This window comes from Pseudophryne corroboree, chromosome 3, assembly GCF_028390025.1.
Source record: "Pseudophryne corroboree isolate aPseCor3 chromosome 3, aPseCor3.hap2, whole genome shotgun sequence".
NCBI classification, from domain to species: domain Eukaryota; kingdom Metazoa; phylum Chordata; class Amphibia; order Anura; family Myobatrachidae; genus Pseudophryne; species Pseudophryne corroboree.
The window spans coordinates 411602456-411623971 of NC_086446.1; the positions used below are offsets into that span (position 1 = coordinate 411602456).

The 21516-nt window shown below is 47.9% G+C and overlaps 1 long non-coding RNA gene across 2 annotated transcripts in view; it reads right to left on the reverse strand.

Annotated features, from left to right (window-relative positions):
* Window positions 1-21516, reverse strand: part of LOC135055772 (uncharacterized) — a 50483-nt gene that overhangs the window by 23703 nt on the left and 5264 nt on the right. Inside the window, exon 3 of one of the 2 annotated variants that reach the window (XR_010243809.1) lies at window positions 5557-5807. The exons of the other annotated variant lie outside the window; for it this stretch is intronic. This is a non-coding gene — a long non-coding RNA (uncharacterized LOC135055772). Of the gene's footprint in view, window positions 1-5556; window positions 5808-21516 lie in introns of those variants that run through there. 2 annotated transcript variants of the gene reach the window in all.

Below are 21516 nucleotides of genomic sequence, written 5' to 3' on the forward strand. Positions count from 1 at the left end.
GAGTGGGCCTGTACAGATTTTAGAACCGGCAAGCCTGCTGTGGAATAAGCATGCTGGATAGTGAACCTGATACAGCGTGCAATAGATTACTTTGAAGCAGGACACCCAATTTTATTAGAACGAACAGCGGACCCGATTTCCTGTGCCGGACTGTTCTTTTTACAAAGACCTTCAAAGTCCTCACCACAGCCAAAGACTTTGAAGTAGCAGAGGCGTCCGTAACAACTGGGACTACAATAAGTTGGCTGATGTGCAGAACACCTTGTAAGAATGTCTGGACCCCAGGAAAGAAGTAAATTGATTCTGAAAGAAATTATACAAGGCCGAAATCTGAACTTTTATGGAGCCTAGGCGTAGGCCCACATCCACTCCCGACTGCAGAAAAAGCTGGAAACGTCCCAAATAAAATTTCACCGCAGAATAATGTCTGTTTTCACACCAAGAGACATATTTCATTCAGATACAATGGTAATGGTTAGATGATACCCCCTTCCTGGCCTGGCCGGAATGAAGATCGCCGATAATGCAACGGCGTGTCTTGACCATCTTCCTCGAAACTGCACCCTCTGGTGATTGCGCCCGAACCTCTCAGGCTTGCGTCTGTGGTTAGCAGAATCCAGTTCTGAATCCTGAACCTTAGATTCTCCACTAGGTGAGAAGTTTGTAGCCACCACATGCAATCCGGACCATTTGTCCAACAGATCCAGCTGGAAGGGCCTCGCATGAAACCCTCCGTACTGAATAGCTTCGTAAGAAGCCACCATATTCCCCAGGAGGCGGATGAACAGGTGTACTGAGATTCGGGTCGGCTTCAAGACAGCCCGAACCATCGATTGGATCACCATTGCCTTTTCCAAGGGAAGGAACACTTTCTGATACTCTGTGTCCAGTATCATTCCCAGGAAATGAAGCTTCTGCGTTGGTCCTAGGTGAGATTTTGATAGATTCAGAATCCACCCATGATCCAGGAGTAATCTTGTTGTGAGACCAATGTTCTTCAACAACTGCTCCCTGGACGCATTCTTTATCAGAAGATCGTCCAGGTAAGAAATTACGTTTGCTCCCTGTGTGCGGAGCAACATCATCATCTCTGCCATCGCCTTGATGAACACCCTCGGTGCCGTGGAGAGACTAAATGGCAGGGCCTGGAACTGGTAGTGACAGTCCTGCAGTGCAAATCATAGGTAAGCCTGATGAGGCGGCCAGATCGGAACATGAAGGTACGCATCCTTGATATCCAGAGATACTAGGAAGTCCCCCTCCTCCAGATCTGAGATCACCATTTAAAGAGACTTCATCTTGAATTTGGACACTCATAAAGTACAGGTTCAATGACTTGAGGTTCAAAATCAGTCTTACCGAACCATCCGGTTTCAGTAGCACAAACAAGCTGGTATAGTAACCCTTGTTTTGTATTTGAGGTGGAACTGAAACAAAGACCTGGGTCTGTAACAGTTTTTCAATGGCTTCCTATAAAGTTATTGCCTCTTGTGAAACTGGTAAACCTGATTTGAAGAATCTGTGAGGTGGGAGCCCTGGAACTCCAGCCGGTAGCCCTGGGAGATAAGGCCTATGACCCAGGGATCCTGGCACGATATTGTCCAGATGTGACTGAAGAATTTTAGCCGGGCTCCCACCTGCTAGTCTTCCAGGCATTGCGGTCCACCGTCATGCGGAAGGTGTGGAGGAAGCAGAGCCTGAGCCCTGTTCCTGTGAACCAGCAGTCGCTGTTTTACGTGGTTTGCCTCTAGTGCCTCTGGCGGAGGTAGAGGAACCTCTGGCCTTGCCACTAGGTTGGGCGGTCCGAAAGGACTGTAAGTTGGATCCTGAATAGGCCTTCCTAGTTGGGGGAGCTGCAGAAGGTAGGTAAGTGGACTTACCCGCAGTAGCTTTGGAGATCCATTTGTCTAGTTCATCTCCAAATAAGGACTCGCCTGTGAAAAGTAGGCCTTCCACACATTTCCTGGAGTCCGCATCCACAGTCCACTGGCGTAACCATAAACCCCTGCGAGCTGTACAGCATGCATTAAGCAAGCTTATCTCTTTTATGGCTTCCACCATAAAGTTTGCAGAGTCCTGTACATGTTGCAGGAACAAAATAATCTCCCCTTGAGGAACCCCTCAATTAGGTTAACAGACCATTTTTCAATGGCTCGTGTAATCCACCCACAAGCTATAATGGGTCTCTGGGCCACCCCTGCAGCTGTATACAAAGATTTGAGTGTAGTCACAATTTTGCGATCAGCCACGTCTTTCAGGGAGGCTGCACCCAGGACAGGCAATACAATTTTACGTGAGAGCCTGGAGACCAATGCATCCACTACCAGTGGATTCTTCCATTTTTTCCTATCCTCAGGAGGAAAAGGAAAATATAACAATCGTTTAGGAATTCTTCAAACAGGGTGTTTAGTTGCTTTGACACAGGTAAAGTGGTTGAGGATTTTGTTTTTATATTAAAATAAGATTCCTCACTCTCCTCTGTCACCTTATCAGGGATATTCAGAACTTCTCTGATAGCTTCTATGAGAGCCTCTATTCCCTGCGACAGAGTACCCTCCCCCACCTCTGAGTCTACCTCACCCTCCTCCGTTTCTGACCCCTCATCATCAGAGTCAGACTGCAGGATATGGGCCAAAGTATGTTTTTGTGGACAAATGGCAGGTAACTGAGACGCTGATTTGTGTACTGTCTTAAGTACCGAGTCTCTTTCTCATTCTGAAATAACTTAGTAGAAATTGGGGAAATCATTCCCCTAATGGAGCCCAGCCATGCTGGTTCTGCCCCACTAGCCTGGGAAGGGATACTACACTGAGTACACAATAGTGAACCCCTTGGAGAAGAGGAACACTGTGCCTTACATGAAACACACTCTTTGCCTGACATACTGTAAAAGTGACAGCACACACACACACACACAGGAAAAGGTTAAATGCACAATTAACCCACAAAGAGCCCTTCCAGGGAGACACAGAGAGAGTATGGAACCAGCACACTGCGCCCTTATCGCTAATGCCAAGCTTAGCCGGATCGCAGACCAAGTACCTAGATTAGGGACTTAGTACACTAATAATCGCTCCCCCCCGTGCTATGACCCCCCGGTACAGCTGAGGTAATCTGGAGTCTCTCCGGAGGAGAAGCATCCATGTCCGTCAGCGTCTGTGTCAGCTGCAGTAGGGAAAATGGGGATGTGAGCTGCTGGATCCGCTCATAAAGAAGCCCTGCCCCTTCAATGGAGCGTGGTCTTCCGGCTCTTGTTTATACTGGCTGTATGTATCTATGTGCATAAAATGGAGACAGACTCCTTTTATGGCACTGTTGCCAGTCTGGGTACTGTGTCCGCTGTTCAGCGTCTGTGTTTGTACAGTCGGGAAACGCAGTCCGCCCTGTTTAGAAGGCGTGTGTCTCTTACCCTGATGCCGCCATAATGGCCGGCGATCTGCTAACCGAGACGCCGGCTTAGCACTCACCACTCTTCATTCTTCTAGCTCTGTTAGGGGTGGAGGCGTACTGCGGGAATGTATGCTCGCCGTGGTGGGGCTTACGAATAGTTCCCTCAGGAACTAGCCGTTCTGTCAGCGGGGAACGGGACCATTAACCCTGAGAGAGGTTGGGCCGTTCCCTCCCCCTCTCTACGTCCCACGAAGCAGGCAGGCTGGTGCCATCCAGTCCAGCCTGAAAATAACAAACTTAGAAAATAAATGCAGAAAACTCTTCAGGAGCTTCCAGAGACATGACCGACTCCTCCGGGCACATTTTCTAAACTAAGTCTGGTGGGAGGAACAAGCACACCTAATCAAACTTCTATAGTGCTCATGGCTCCTAGAGGACCCGTCTATACCCCAAGGTACTAAGTGGATTCCCAGTATCCCCTAGGACGTAAGACAAAGGAATGAACTCCAGTGATAGCCTGCTGGAGAAAGTATCACTGGTGACACCATGCAAGGACAGTGCCAACGGTAAACCTTCTATAAGGAGGGAGAATTTCTGAAAAGGGCTTTTCTACCTTTATATGCGCAAGACTATAATACCAGATGCCCCCACATGTGCCTCACTTGCTCCAGAATTCTACCAAATATTATAAAACACCACACAAGCACTCAAAACCACCACTTGCAACAAAACATGTACCCAAAAACAACCTGCAAAATTGCCTAACATGCCACCAAGGCTACATGCTAAATCAGAACTCTACACATCCAACTAAAAAAATATTTTTGTTATGTGCTCTTTGAGCTTTAGGCAGTGATTCAGATTTGGGAGCAAATTAAAACAGGTATTCTGTTACGTTTAGAAGAAAGTGAAATATTTACAGTTAAATATATATTATTAGAACATAAGAATTGGACACAGCAATTTTATGCACAAAATATAGCAGTATATAAACTACCGGGATGACGGGCAGTCATGTGGCCGATGCCAGCAACCCGACACCACTCAGAATCCAGGCGCCGGAATGCTGACATCCTGAAGGTAAGTATCAGGATGACTGTTATGGTCAACAGGACGGGGTGGGGTCTTAAGTGTAGGCACTAGGGAAGGGGGGTGGGGGGGAAATAGGCATAGATGCGCCCCCCCTCCCCCCAAGTCTTGCATTGCAATAGGGTTTGTCCAAGTTGCTCCTTTGATTATTGTTTTGCCTGAACTCAGAATCTTATGGGGGGATTCAATTGATGCCGAGCATTTGTGAACGAATAGGGGAGCAAAACGGTTGGGGTCAGGCTACTGTTGCCGGTGTTTAATCACTGCGACAACGGCAACTCGTCCCCTTTGTAGGCAAGTAAATCCCCCCCTAGTGGCGGTATTCTAATAGAGGCGATCCATTTTTGGCGGAACAAATTGGACGGATATCGCAATGTTTGACCGATGGTCATTATTGCGGTATTCAGTTAGAGGCGATTGTGCAATAACATGGTATCCAGGAAAAGCTCCCGATCTGATGTGTTATCGCAGCTTTGGCAGGCCACTTACATCCTGAGGCACCCGAAGCATAATCCCCTGTAAGTGCCAGCATTGTGGCTAATGTGATAGCCCCCGGTGATCCTATTAGCAGCGGTAAAGTTCCGCTGCTAATAGGATACCGCCCTTAATGGGAAAAAAAGCGGTTTGCTATAAACTGCATTAATTTGCTATAAGCAGAATGTGCCTTGGCACTGAAAAAGGATAGGATAACTATGACAGGCTGGCTCTGAAAAACACATACAATGGACAGTATCCAATTAGCGGCAGTAAAATATCGGGTGCGAAAAACTGATATTTTTGTACAGGCTATCCAATTAGATCACCCGTAAAAAGAATACATTCTCTCCCAAATACCCACAGGTTCAGTGAAACCTGTTTGTTTTCGGCGGCCACAGACCCGTTTTCGCATGAAAACGGGGCTGTTTTCGGGGATTTGGTTTTGCATGCCCGAGGCAGGTGAACCAAAATTCTTCATAAGACGCGTCTCATCTGGGCTAATTGGATGAAAACTGAATTGTTAGTTTTCACTATACAATTTATCGGTTCAATGCGATATACAGCTTTGTTAAGTAGCAATTCATGTATACTTACCTTTCTGGCAATGCAATCCAGTATCTAGGGCTCCAGCGATCCTGTCTTCAGCTGCAGTCCAGTGGGAGAAGTGTGGAGACAAAGGCAGGTCTTTCCTGCACATGTGCTAGCAGCTGGGATCAGGGTAGGCTGCAGGGACTGCTGGGATATCAAGGGAGCGGAGCCAGAATGGATGCCGGGCAGAAGACAGAGATCTAAGCAACTTACCTGCCCGTTTCACCATGGTGTTCTAACTACACTATCCTGAGATGGCGAATCTGAAAACACAGGAGAAGAGGAAAGCTTTGCTTTCAGTCCTTTACTGTATCGCATTTATCATACTACAGGTTGAGTATCCCATATCCAAATATCCGAAATACGGAATATTCCGAAATACGGACTTTTTTGAGCGAGAGTGAGATAGTGAAACTTTTGTTTTCTGATGGCTCAATGTACACAAACTTTTTTTAATACACACAGTTATTAAAAATATTGTATTAAATGACCTTCAGACTGTGTATATAAGGTGTATATGAAACATAAATGAATTGTGTGAATGTAGACACACTTTGTTTAATGCACAAAGTTATAAAAAATATTGGCTAAAATGACCTTCAGGCTGTGTGTATAAGGTGCATATAAAACATAAATGCATTCTGCGCTTAGATTTAGGTCCCATTGCCATGATATCTCATTATGGTATGCAATTATTCCAAAATACGGAAAAATCCGATATCCAAAATACCTCTGGTCCCAAGCGTTTTGGATAAGGGATACTCAACCTGTAATGCATGGTGATGCAATTTAGCAATGGAGCGGGGGTGACACTGGAAAAGTAATGAAGTTCTCCATGGAAACCCGCTCTGTGAATGACACTAAGCAGTTAAAATCCCTGTTTACCGCAAAAATAGGATTTTAATTACCTACCGGTAAATCCTTTTCTCGTAGTCCGTAGAGGATGCTGGGGTCCACATTAGTACTATGGGGTATAGATGGATCCACTAGGAGCCATTGGCACTTTAAGAGTTTGAGAGTGTGGTCTGGCTCCTCCCTCTATGCCCCTCCTACCAGATCCAGTCTAGAAATTGTGCCCGAGGAGACGGACATCTTCGAGAGAAGGATTACACAGATAGTGGTGAGATTTACACCAGCTCACACACAAGGCAACCCAAGCTAACTAGCTTGAAACATCAGCAATGGCTGAACAGGATTACTTACCAAGTAACGAAACAGTACTTACCAAGAACTAAGCAGTACTGAACTAAATAACCACTGCAGGATAACGAAGCGCTGGGCGGGCGCCCAGCATCCTCTACGGACTACGAGTAAAGGATTTACAGGTAGGTAATTAAAATCCTATTTTCTCTTACGTCCTAGAGGATGCTAGGGTCCACAATAGTACCATGGGGGTGTACCAAAGCTACCTGGGGGTCATTCCGAGTTGATCGCTTGCTAGCAGTTTTTAGCAGCCGTGCAAACGCTATGCCGCCGCCCACTGGGGAGTGTATTTTAGCTTAGCAGAAGTGCGAACACATGTGCAGCCGAGCTCTGCAAAACCAGTTTGTGCAGTTTCAGAGTAGCTCTGAACCTACTCAGCGCTTGCGATCACTTCAGCCTATTCGTGTCCGGATTTGACGTCATACACACGCCCAGCGAACGCCCAGCCACGCCTGCGTTTTTTCAGACATGCCTGCGTTTTTGCAAACACTCCCTGAAAACGGTCAGTTGACACCCAGAAACGCCCCCTTCCTGTCAATCTTCTTGCGGCCGTCAGTGCGAAGGAAAACTTTGCTAGAACCTGTGCACAACTGCATGCGCAGAAATGCTGTTTTTTCACCTGATCGCTGCGCTGCGAAAAACATCAGCTAGCAATCAACTCGGAATGACCCCCCCAGAACGGGAGGGAGAGTACGGAGGCTCCTGCAGAACCAATTGACCAAACTTAAGGCCAAAGTATCGAACTTGTAGAACTTTGCGAACATGTTCGAACCCGACCAAGTAGCTGCTCGGCAGAGTTGTAAAGCCGAGACACCCCGGGCAGCCGCCTAGGAAGAACCCACCTTACGAGTAGAGTGGGCCTCAACAGACGTAGGACACGGCAAGCCTGTCGTAGAATACGCATGCTGGATAGTGAACCTGATCCAGCGAGAGATCGTCTGCTTACAAGCAGGACACCCAATTTTCTTGGGATCATACAGAGAGGGAGTGAATCTTAGCTTAGCAGAATTGCGAACTAAGTATTCGCAATATTGCGAAAAGATTTTTCTTTGCAGTTTCTGAGTAGCTCCAGACTTACTCTGCCAGTGCGATCAGTTCAGTGCTTGTCGTTCCTGGTTTGACGTCACAAACACACCCAGCGTTCGCCCAGACACTCCCCCGTTTCTCCAGCCACTCCCGCGTTTTTCCCAGAAACGGCAGCGTTTTTTCACACACTCCCATAAAACGGCCAGTTTCCGCCCAGAAACACCCACTTCCTGTCAATCACACTACAATCACCAGAACGAAGAAAAAACCTCGTAATGCCGTGAGTAAAATACCAAACTTCTTAGCAATTTTACTTGGAAAAGCCGCAGTGCGAACATTGCGCATGCGCAGTTAGCGGAAAATCGCACCGATGCGAAGGAAAAGAACGAGCGAACAACTCGGAATGAGGGCCACAGAGAGTCCGATTTTCTGTGACGAGCAGTCCTCCTCACAGATTTTTAGAGCCCTTACAACATCTAAGGACTTTGATGAAATTGAGGAGTCAGTCGCAACTGGCACCACAATAGGTTGGTTGATATGAAATGCCGACACAACCTTCGGAAGAAACTGCTGACGTGTCCGAAGCTCAGCTCTGTCTTCATGGAAGATCAAGTATGGGCTTTTACATGACAAAGCCCCCAACTCCGACACACGTCTAGCAGAAGCTAAGGCCAACAAAGTGACAGCCTTCCACGTGAGAAACTTGACCTCAACCTCCTGAAGAGGTTCAAACCAGTCCGACTGGAGGAACTGCAACACCACGTTAAGATCCCAAGGCGCCGTAGGCGGTACAAAGGGAGGTTGGATGTGCAGAACTCCCTTCAAAAAAGTCTGAACCTCATGGAGGGCAGCCAACTGTTTCTGGAAGAAAATGGATAGGGCCGAAATTTGGACCTTTATGGATCCTAACCTCAGGCCCATATCCATACCTGCTTGCAGGAAGAGGTGAAAACGTCCCAGTTGAAACTCCACCACAGGGAACTTCTTGGACTCACACCAAGATACATATTTTTTCCAAATACGATGGTAATGTTTTGACGTTACTCCTTTCCTAGCCAGTATCAGGGTAGGAATAACCTTGTTCGGAATGCCCTTCCGAGCTAGTATCTGGCATTCAACCTCCATGCCGTCAAACGCAGCCGCAGTAAGTCTTGATAGGCAAATGGCCTCTTCTAGCAGCAGATCCAGAAGATCTGCGTACCAAGCCCTTCTCGGCCAGTCTGGAGCAATGAGGATTGCCTGAACTCTTGTTCTCCTTATGAGTTTGAGAACTCTTAGAATGAGTGGAAGTGGAGGAAACACGTACACCGACTGGAACACCCACGGAGTCACTAGGGCGTCCACCGCCACTGCTTGCGGTTCCCTCGATCTGGAACAATACCATTGAAGCTTCTTGTTGAGACGAGAGGCCATCATGTCGATCTGGGGTACTCCCCAAAGATCTGTTACCGCCTTGAACACTTCCGGATGGAGACACCACTGCCCTTGTTACCTCTGTTAGTTCCAGAATGTTTATCGTCAGGCCGGCTTCCAGACTTGACCACCTTCCTTGGAAGGTTTCCCCTTGAGTGACTTTACCCCAGCCCCAGAGACTTGCATCCGTGGTTAGAAGGATCCAGTCCTGAATCCCGAACCTGCGGCCCTCCAGAAGGTGAGGTAATTGCAGCCACCAGAGGAGAGAAATCCTGGCCTTTGGCGACAGACGTATTCTCTGGTGCATGTGTAGATGTGATCCCGACCACTTGTCCAGGAGATCCAGTTGGAAGGACCGAGCATTAAACTTCCCGTACTGCAGAGCCTCGTAAGAGGCCACCATCTTTCCCAGAAGGCGAATGCACCGATGAACAGACACCTGGGCTGGCTTCAGGACATCCCGGACCATTCTTTGTATCACCAATGCTTTTTCCTCTGGAAGAAACACCCTCTGCACTTAAGTGTCGAGGATCATTCCCAGAAAGGAATACCTCCTTGTTGGCTCCAAATGTGATTTTGGGATATTCAGGATCCAACCATTTTCCCTGAGAAGCTGGGTCGTGAGAGCTATTGACCGTAACAACTTCTCCTTGGACGATGCCTTTATCAGCAGATCGTCCAGATATGGAATTATGTTCAACCCTTGCCTGTGCAGGAGAACCATCATTTCCGCTATCACCTTGGTGAATACCCTTGGTGCTGTGGAGAGGCCGAATGGAAGGGCCTGGAACTGAAAATGACAGTCCAACAGTGCGAATTGGAGATAAGCTTGATGCGGCAGCCAAATCGGAATGTGGAGGTATGCATTCTTGATATCTAGGGATACCAGGAATTCCCCCTCTTCCAGACCTGATATCACCACCCTTAGAGACACCATTTTGAACTTGAACTCCCTCAGAAAGGGGCTTAGTGATTTTAAGTTCAGAATAGGCCAGACCGAATCATCCGGTTTCGGTACCACGAAAAGGTTCGAATAGTAACCTGTGTTTTGAATTGAGGAGGGACTGGTACAATGACCTGTGCCTCCACCAACTTCTGGAAGGATCCCTGTAGGGTAGCCCTGTCTGCAGGCAAAGCTGGCAAGCCCGAATTGAAGAACCGATGAGGAGGGAGATCTTGAAATTCCCGCCGGTACCCCTGGGACACAATATCTAGCACCCAGGGATCCAGGCCGGACGACACCCAGACGTGACTAAAATGTCTGTCTCGCCCCCACCGGCCCTACCTCCAAGCTGCACTGTCCACCGTCATGCGGAGGACTTCGGCGCACCTGAAGCAGGCTTCTGTTCCTGGGAACCCGCCGCAGCAGGTTTCTTGGATTTTGGTCAGCCCCCTCTAAAGAAGGTGTTGAACGGTTTGGCCTTTCTTGGTTTAGTAACCCGAAAGGACTGAGATGCAGGTGAACAAAAAGGTTTCTTCATAGCAGGAGCTGCTGTGGGAAGAAAAGGGGACTTACCCGCTGTAGCCGTGGAGATCCACGCATCCAATGCTTCCCCAAAGAGACCCTGACCTGTGTAGCGTAGTGTCTCCACACCTCTCCTGGATTCCGTGTCGGCAGACCACTGGCGCAGCCACAGTCCTCGACAAGTTGAGACGGACATGGAAGAAATTCCTGCAGCCATTGAACCCAGGTCTTTCATGGATTCCACCATAAAACCTGCAGAATCCTGAATGTTACAGAGAAACAATTCAATGTCACTCTTATCTAACGTATCCAAATCCTCAAGTAACGTGCCTGACCACTTTACTATAGCTTTGGAAATCCTTGCACAGGCAATAGTGGGACGTAGTATCGCCCCTGAAGCCGCGTATATGGATTTGAGCGTAGTATCAATTTTGCGATCAGCGGAAGATCCTGGGACAGGTAAAACCACCTTTTTCGAGAGTCTGGATACAGACGCGTCCACTATGGGTGGGTTTTCCCATTTCTTTCTATCCTCCTCAGGGAAGGGGAAAGGAAGCAGAACCTTCCTAGGGATCTGGAATTTTTTCTCTGGATTTTCCCATGCTTTTTCAAATATAGCATTTCATTCTTTGGACGCAGGGAAGGTTAGCGAGGCTTTCTTATTGTCAGTGAAGTAAGCCTCCTCAACCTGCTCAGGTGTTTTATCAGCAATATTCAACACGTCTCTAATAGCCTCTATCATCAACTGCACCCCTTTTGCAAGAGATGCGGCCCCCCTGAGCACGTCCCCATCACCGTCTGCCATGTCAGAGTCGGTATCCGTGTCGTCTTGCATGATCTGGGCAAAAGCACGTTTGTGGGAACCCATAGAGGGGGGTCCTGGTAACAGAACCAGACCAAACTGACATAGAATTCTGTAAAACCTGAGTTGCAGGTTCATTCTGAGCAACCCTAGCAGAAATCTGAGAAATCATAGTTTTGATAGAGGATAACCACTCAGGCTCCCTTGCTGGTATCTGCGCTACAACAGTGTAATTCTGATTACATGGAATGAGATCATCCTGAGAGGACATATCCTCAGCTGCATATGACACAGAGTTCCTGGACATGGCTAACTGGAGACCCCAAACACTCCACACACACACACACAGGGTAGGTTAGACAGTTTCCCCCCTGAGAATGGCAAGAGAGACACAGAGATCAGAGCCAACCCACACACAGCGCTGTATTTATTATATATATATATATATATATATATATATATATATATATATATATATATATATATATATATATGACACCCCTGGTCAGCGCCCACTGTGTACTGTAATAGTTACACAGATCTAATTCACCGCCTCCCTCCCCCCCTTCTACAACCCCCTGGTACCGCACAGGATAGCTGGAGTTGCTTGGAGGGACAGCTCTGTCAGCGTCTGTGTACAGGAACTGTAGGCAGGAAAATGGCGCTGAACGCTGCTGGGTCCGCTCTGAGGAGAAGCTCCGCCCCTTGAAGATGGCGCATCTTCCCGCACAAATTCTTTATACTGGCCAGAGGACTCCGTCGCAAGGTGGGGGATTCCGTCCCCTGTGAGCGTCTGAGTACAGAGGATTCTGACGCTAGCCTGGGGATTCAGTCTCCGGTTAGCGTCTGTGAATAGAGTAGGGTATTAAGACGCTGGCTCAGGACGCCCCTCAAAGCGCCAACACTGTGTGCCACTGAGCCTTCCCGGAGCGCAGCTGCTCAGAGCTGCGCTCCTACCCTTGTGCCGCCATATCTCGCCTCTTCTGATCTTCTGGCAGAGGTAAGGGGTGGCGGCATGCTGCCGGGGTGAGCGATCCCCTGTGGCGGGGAAAGTTCAATCCCCTCAGGAGCTCAGTGTCCTGTCAGCGGAGATCATAAGATTTTACTCACCGGTAAATCTATTTCTCGTAGTCCGTAGTGGATGCTGGGAACTCCGTAAGGACCATGGGAAATAGCGGCTCCGCAGGAGACTGGGCACAACTAAAGAAAGCTTTAGGACTCCTGGTGTGCACTGGCTCCTCCCTCTATGACCCTCCTCCAGACCTCAGTTAGGATACTGTGCCCGGAAGAGCTGACACAATAAGGAAAGGATTTTGAATCCCGGGTAAGACTCCTACCAGCCACACCAATCACACCGTATAACTCGTGATACTATACCCAGTTAACAGTATGAAATATAACTGAGCCTCTCAACAGATGGCTCAACAATAACCCTTTAGTTAAACAATAACTATATACAAGTATTGCAGACAATCCGCACTTGGGACGGGCGCCCAGCCTCCACTACGGACTACGAGAAATAGATTTACCGGTGAGTAAAATAGGGATTTTTGTTTACTTACCGTAAAATCTCTTTCTCTAATTCCATCTGGGGGACGCTGCGCCGTTACTTGTGGGTTAGAGGTGTGTGGTTGTGGAGTTTGGCACAGAACTATTAGGAACTGACCCCTCCCCCCTCTAACCCCTCCCATCTCCTTCCTGCCCAGCCAGCACCTCAGTTTACGTTTAGCCAAGCCAAAGGAGATAGACCGAAAAAATTTACTGGTTAAACCAGACAACCATATGGGAGGGATCGCAGCGTCCCCCAGATGGAATCAGAGAAAGAGATTTTACGGTAAGTAAACAAAAATCCCTATTTCTCTTTCATCCATCTGGGGGACGCTGTGCCGTTACTTGTGGGATTTCAAAAAGCAAGCTAATGAGAGGAGGGAGAAGTAGACGGCATAGCCGTCCGTAAAATTTGACGCCCAACAGAGGCAGTCTCCAAATTGAAAATATGAAAAACGGTAAACCCGTTTTGAAACGTATGCACAGGCGACCAAGTCGCCGCCCTTCATAGCTGCTCAATAGATGCACTCCCGCGAGCAGCCCAAGAAGCTCCAACTCGAATGAGCTGGAATCGATTCAGAAACTGAAATATCAGAAAACTGTTTTTATGGCGAAATCACCCAACGAGCCACTGTGTTGTTGGAAGCCGGCCAATCTCGTTTGGGCGCATCAATTAAAAACTAACAATGCAACCGTACGACAGACAGGATCCGGACAAGATAAATAAATCCGTAAGGCCCTAAGCATATCTAAGAGAGCCAAATGGGAATCCTCCCTGGAAGGAGAAGGAGTAAACGCTGGAAGGACAATGTCCTAATTTAGATGAAACGCTGACACAACTTTCGTAAGGAAGGAAGGTTTTTGTTCGCAGAACCACCCGGCTATCATGAAACCTCAACAAGGGTGGTCTGCAAGAAAGAGCTGTCCATGCAGATACTCGTCCTGCAGAGGCAATTGTCAATAGGAAGACAACTTTTGAACGTTAGATACCGCAATTTTACAGATTCCAAAGGTTCAAATGGAGAATACTGAAGAGCCGTAAAGACTAAGTTACAGTCCCAGGGAGGAACCAGAGGAACAAAGGGTGGCTGAATCCGAAGAACTCCCTGAAGGAACGTCTGAACTTCTGGAAAGATAGCCAGTCTCTTTTGAAAGAAAGAACCGATAAGTCAGAAACTTGACCCTTCAGTGAAGAAGTCTCAGACCCTTATTGAGACCCTCCTGAAGGAAGTATAACCGACGAGGAATACGCAACAAATCCGGTGTTAAACCACGCTTTTCACACCAATCAATGTAAATACGCCACACTCTGTGGTAACTCTAGAAGTCACCGGTTTTCTAGCCTGAATCATCGTTTACACAACAAGACGAGAAAAAAACCCTTTCCCTGTCACAACTGAGGGCCTGAACTGACGGGAGGCAGCCTCAGTTGTAGGGGCTGAGATGTACCGGAACCTGGGAGGTTGTATCAGACCCCTGGACATGTAAGTAACATGAATAATAACTGCCCGAAGGCGTGACCACGACAACTTGGATAAAAGTCAATGATGTTTATTATGACAACTCCGCAACACAGCAGCAGTAAAAGAAAACGTAAAAGTCAGCAAAGAATAAATACAGTTCCTGGGTACTACAGGATGGCAGGAGCCACAGGGCACTGGTAGTGTGAGATAGTTCTTATGATCTTCTAGATGGAAAGTCCTTACCAGGCCCGACTGTAGCAATGGAGATAACCCAGGATTGTGCCAGCTGGTGTTCCAGGAAAAGCTGGGTTGCTGAAGATAAAACAGCTGCTGTGGATACTGGCTGGAACCAGACTGTTGTTAGCACGGAGTAGATACTGGCTGGAACCAGTTAAATAATAAATGAACTTGGGAGCGATGAAATATGAACTGAAATGTAGAACTTGAGAGCGGAGAAATAATAATACCGGTGGAGAGTGGTAAAGTGTAGAAAGGACACCGGCCCTTTAAGGGAAGCTGTACTCTGCTGGAAGCTGAGCTGGAAGCAGGTAATGTTGTAGCTGGAAACAGATGAATCCACAATGGATTGGAGAGTCAGGCTACACCGCAGGTGGAATGCTGGTGCGGGTCTCTATGGTGGAAGTCTTGAGACAGGAGCTGGAACCTGGAAGACAATCACAGGAGAGAGACAAACAGGAACTAGGTTTGACAACCAAAGCACTGACGCCTTCCTTGCTCAGGCACAGTGTATTTATACCTGCAGCAAGGAAGGGATTGGCTAGGCAATTATGCAGATTAACAATACTGACAACAGATTGGAGGAAATGATCAGCTGACAGAATCCAAGATGGCTGCGCCCATGCAGACACTTGGAGGGAAGTTTGGTTTGTAATCCATGTGGTAATGAAAACAGTAATGGCGGCGCCGGCCACTGGAGACAGGAGACGCCAGGCTGACAAGTGCACATCCAAGCACGCGGACACAGCGGAGGCCGCGGCTGACGTAATCGCCACTCTGACACTCTGCATGCAGAAGCTCAGGGACGGCGGCGGAGGCCGCGGGAGACGCCATGCCAGATGTAATAAGGCGTTACTGTGACAGCGTCTCAGAGAGACAGGAGAAGATGCAGGAATGTGAACATTAGGATAACAGATGGGATCCGGTCCTGGAGCGCTGAGCCAGCCTTAGGAGGCATCTGATGGGTAAGAAATGGCGTCCAGATACCCGGATCGTGACATTCCCCTTAAAATGTTGGGTTCAAGAACCAAACCGTCAAAGCAAGCCGACCCAACCTGGGTGGTGACCTGGTCCTTGAATCAGAAGATCCGGACACAGAGGGAGTCGGAATGGTTCCTTGACGATCATATTGTGACGAAGAATGTACCACTGTCAGCGTGGCCAAGCTGAGGCTACCCAAATGATTGGGATACCTTCTTTCTGAATGCGTTTAAGCAGACGTGGAATCAGTGGAAATAGTGGAAACACATATCCCAGTTGAAAGTGCCACGGTGCTGTCAGTGCATCGATTAGAATTGCTTGAGGGTCCTGAGTACGCGACCCGTAGAGAGGAAGATTATTATTGAGGCGAGACGCCATCAGATCTACATCGGGCAACCCCCACCGGGCTACTAGAGTCAGAAACACCTCCTTGTGAAACTCCCACTCTCCCGGATGCATCGTGTGACGACTTAAGAAATCCGCTTCCCAGTTCTCGATTCCTGGAATATGAATCGCGAATATGGCCAGGAACCAATGTTCCGCCCATGTGAGAGTCTGAGCGACTTCTTTCATTGCGGATCAGCTTCGAGTACCTCCTTCCTTGTTTATGTAAGAAACTGCCGAGGCGCTGTCGGACTGAATCCGCACTGGATGACCCTGAACCATGGTTTGAATCCGAAGTAGTGCATACCGGATTGTCCTTAACTCCAAGATGCTGATCTGCAACTTTAACTCTTGACTGGTCCAGAGTCCCTGAAAGTGATGAGTCTGAAACACCGCCCCCCAACCTCTGAGGCCGGTGTTTGTGGTGACCATCACCCAAGACCAAATTGTGAACGGAACTACTTTGGTCAAATTGGATCTGTGAAACCCCCAGCGAAGCGACTGACGAGTCTGTACAGACACGCGGACCAACAGTAATTCGAGATGAGGCCCTGTCCGAGTCCAACAGTTGAGAATCTGAGACTGAAAAGGGTCGAGTATGAAACGTGGCATATGGAACTGCCTTGAAGGTTGCCACCATTTTGTCTCACTTGCATGCATCGGAGAACCGAAACCACCGGTAAATGTAGCCGTGTTCGAATTCTGGACTGTATGTCCTAAATCTTGTCCTGAGGAAGAACCACTTTTCTGGTTGTTGGTGTCGAATAAAAGTCCCAGAAACATAATCTTCCGTGAAGGAAGCAAAGACGACTTCAGACAATATATTATTCATCCGAATGACCGCATAGACTCCATAGCGAGACGCAAGTTCTGATGAAGAATCAACCCTGCCTTGATCAACAGATTACCCAAATACAGAATAATGTTGATTCCCTGACTGAAACTGAAAATGTCAAGGCCGACAGCGAATCTCAGAAGAAATTGATGACCCGTCCAAATAGAAACAAGCAGATAGGCGTCTTATGTCCAATTAGGCCAAATATCCCCCTGTTTCCTTGGCGACAATAACCGAGAGGATGGATTCCATTTTGAACTTTTGGGTTGAAATGAACCGTCCAGTTTGTCCACGAGTAAAATCCCCGACCTCTCTGCCGAGCAGGACCTAGAAGAATTACTTCATTTCGTAAGAAAAATGGCTGTTGCATGATGAAGAGCTCGACGTCTGAAGGGACCATTTGAAAGAGGAGTGATGAACACCCGATATGGGACTGGTTCCTCGTGATCTAACAAATATTCTCTGGATATGACCTCCGTCACCCACCGATCTGGTCTCGACAGGAACCACCCTTCTTTGAACTGTAGTAACCGAGTCTCAACTGTCACTGACCCCTCCGGGGATCGTGAACCGTCATGCAGTAGGTTTGTTGGCAGGTTTACGTCTACCTCTGAATGCCTCCCTTCGTGGGTATCCCCTGTATATGAAAGTACCGAAACCTTGTAGAATTCTGTTTCGGAGGAGCAACTGGAAGAAAGGGGTTCCTTCTGTAGAATGTGAGATAATATTCTTTGATTCCGACCTAAAGAGAACTCACCTTCAAAGGGTACCGCCGGCAAGGTCTGTTTGGAGTCAAAATCGGCATTCCAAACCCGAGACCAAAGAGACCGTCTTGTTGTCACGGTCAAGGCAGAAATACAGGATTGTAGCGCAGCAGGATCAACCAAGGCCTTACCCACATAAGTAAGAGCCTTCTGAAATCTGTTCTGCTAATTGAATGGCTTCCGATGGATCGTCAGACTGCCTTCCAGAGATGACCTGTGCTAGTCAGTCATCCGCGGCCTTGAGGACCCAAGCGCCAGCTAAAAGTGGGTGAAGAGAAACACCTGATAAAGAAAACAGATTTAGGCATTGTTTCAATCTTCCTATCTGTAGGATCTTTCAACGTCACAGACTGTACAGAAGGAATAACCGTAGTTCCTGCTAAATTTGAAATGGGAACGTCTACCTTTTGGCCTGTTTCCCAAAATCTCATATCCTCCCTCTGTAAAAGGATATAGAAATTTTTATGTCCTAGGGCATAGGTTCTCAAACTCGGTCCTCAGGACCCCACACAGTGCATGTTTTGCAGGTCTCCTCACAGAATCACAAGTGAAATAATTAACTCTACCTGTGGACCTTTTAAAATGTGTCAGTGAGTAATTATACACCTGTGCACCTGCTGGGTTACCTGCAAAACATGCACTGTGTGGGGTCCCGAGGACCGAGTTTGAGAACCTGTGTCCTAGGGGCTTGGAAACGAGAATCCGGCTTAAGTCAGGCTCCTTTAAAATATCCCTGTTATTAAGATGACGGATGGAGTCTATCAGCAATCTAACAGCTGAGCTAGTAGAAAAGTCATCTTCCCAGACCGAAATCTCGCCCCACTCTGGGTCTACTTCCCCATTTTATAAAAACTACACCTGAACATTGTTCTAGGTGCATGCAGACAGCACATGTGCTGTGTCAATCAGAACCTCCAATGGGAATTACTCCAACTCCTCCCCCAGAAAGTTATAGCGGGCAACGGCTATGGCCGTTTTGTAGCAGAAGAACTGCCGGCAGAGTTTACAAACTTGTTTTGGGATTGAATTAAATCAGCCAGACATCTGCCCATATTTTGAGCCCACACCAGATGTGTCTGGCCCAAGCAGACATAGACTGATCCGCGGAACCTCCCTGTTGGATCACCACAGATGCACCAGAGCATGAAGCACAGAGGGTATCAGCATCCGCTTTACCCTTAGCTAGCCTTGACCCACATTGTAAGCAGGAAAATAACCACCGAGGATGTCTTTCCTCTTTGTAGATCCGTCTGACGTATTGACATAATTAAACTTTATTTTTTTTTATTTTTTTTATTTATTTTTAATTTTTATTTTTTATTTATTTTTTTAAATTTATTTATTTTTAAACAAATGCACTACAAACGAACTATAAGCTCAGTAGAGTAATTTGTGCAAAAATTAAATCTGTTAACTCTCATTACAAGTGTAGAATAACACTATGCCCCCAAAGCATACTTGCTGTTAGGTGACCTTCAAACTGTGTGTGCTGCACAGCACCCCTCGTACTGTCTCCGTAGAAGATGGCGCCCGGTGCTTTGCAGACGCTGGCCGGGAGGGCGCGCGAGGCAGTGCAGGGCGGGAATCCGTCCTTTTGAAGTAAGTAAGCGCCGCGTCCCCCTGCTATCGTCTCCTGCTCACTGCTACATCCAGCGGCTCCCCAGCGGCTCTGATCGGGCAGTGGCTCCCGCACACCGCTATATACAGCGGCTGTGTTCGGGTAGCGGCTCACGCGCACCGCTACATACAGCGGCTCTGTGCGGGCAGCCTCTAGCGATCCCCCGTGGCTCCCGCACACCGCTATATACAGCGGCTGTGTTCGGGTAGCGGCTCACGCGCACCGCTACATACAGCGGCTCTGTGCGGGCAGCCTCTAGCGATCCCCCGGAGAGTGACTCACCACTCTCTTCCCCTTTCTCTCTTCAGTCAAAACACAGTGGAATATGTTACTGCGCTCCACCGCTCACCTCCGGAGAGAGAGCGGAGGGGGGGGGGGGGGGGGAAGGGAGGCACACAAGTATAAATATAATTATGAAAGACATAGTAATAATATATATATATATATATATATATATATATATATATATATATATATATATATATATATATTATATATTATATAGGAAGGATAGACCAATACTGTCAGAGACAGATTGTGTCTATCCTGTACCTCCTCACTGCCGACTTCTTAGGAACAGGAATCCAGCCCCAGTGACCGAAGTGTGGTGGCCTTCAGCGGCAGAATAGAGTGGGAATCTCTAGCTAACCCCACTCTAGTAGCACCTGTCACCTGTATACAGGGACTAGGCACTCCAAGTGATAAAATAATAAAATACCTAACTAAAATCTTCAGAGAGAAAAATCTGTGTCTGTACTCCACAGGCACAAAACTAAAACTGAGGTGCTGGCTGGGCAGGAAGGAGATGGGAGGGGTTAGAGGGGGGAGGGGTCAGTTCTTAATAGTTCTGTGCCAAACTCCACAACCACACACCTCTAACCCACAAGTAACGGCGCAGCGTCCCCCAGATGGATGAAAGAGAAATCTTATTTTCTCTGACGTCCTAGTGGATGCTGGGAACTCCGTAAGGACCATGGGGATTATACCAAAGCTCCCAAACTGGCGGGAGAGTGCGGATGACTCTGCAGCACCGAATGAGCGAACTCTAGGTCCTCCTCAGCCAGGGTATCAAACTTGTAGAATTTAGCAAATGTGTTTGACCCCGACCAAGTAGCTGCTCGGCAAAGTTGTAAAGCCGAGACCCCTCGGGCAGCCGCCCAAGAAGAGCCCACCTTCCTCGTGGAATGGGCTTTTACAGATTTAGGATGCGGCAGTCCAGCCGCAGAATGTGCAAGTTGAATCATGCTACAGATCCAGCGAGCAATAGTCTGCTTTGAAGCAGGCGCACCCAACTTGTTGGGCGCATGCAGGATAAATAGCGAGTCAGTCTTTCTGACTCCAGCTGTCCTGGAAACATAGATTTTTAGGGCCCGGACTACGTCCAGCAACTTGGAGTCCTCCAAGTCAAGAGTAGCCGCAGGCACCACGATAGGCTGGTTCAAATGAAACGCTGAAACCACCTTTGGGAGAAATTGGGGACGAGTCCTCAATTCCGCCCTATCCATATGGAAAATCAGATAAGGGCTTTTACAAGACAAAGCCGCCAATTCTGACACACGCCTGGCCGAAGCCAAGGTCAACAGCATGACCACTTTCCACGTGAGATATTTTAGTTCCACGGTTTTAAGTGGTTCAAACCAATGCGACTTTAGGAAATCCAACACCCCGTTGAGATCCCAAGGTGCCACTGGGGGCATAAAAGGGGGCTGAATATGCAGCACTCCCTTAACAAATGTCTGAACTTCAGGTAGTGAAGCCAGTTCTTTTTGGAAGAAAATCGATAGAGCCGAAATCTGGACCTTAATGGAACCCAATTTTAGGCCCATAGTCACCCCTGATTGTAGGAAGTGCAGAAATCGACCTAGCTGAAATTCCTCCGTTGGGGCCTTCCTGGCCTCACACCACGCAACATATTTCCGCCATATGCGGTGATAATGGTTTGCGGTCACTTCTTTCCTAGCTTTAATAAGCGTAGGGATAACTTCCTCCGGAATGCCCTTTTCCTTCAGGATCCGGCGTTCAACCGCCATGCCGTCAAACGCAGCCGCGGTAAGTCTTGGAACAGACAGGGCCCCTGCTGCAGCAGGTCCTGTCTGAGCGGCAGAGGCCATGGGTCCTCTGAGATCATTTCTTGAAGTTCTGGGTACAAAGCTCTTCTTGGCCAATCCGGAACAATGAGTATAGTTCTTACTCCTCTCCTTCTTATTAGTCTCAGTACCTTGGGTATGAGAGG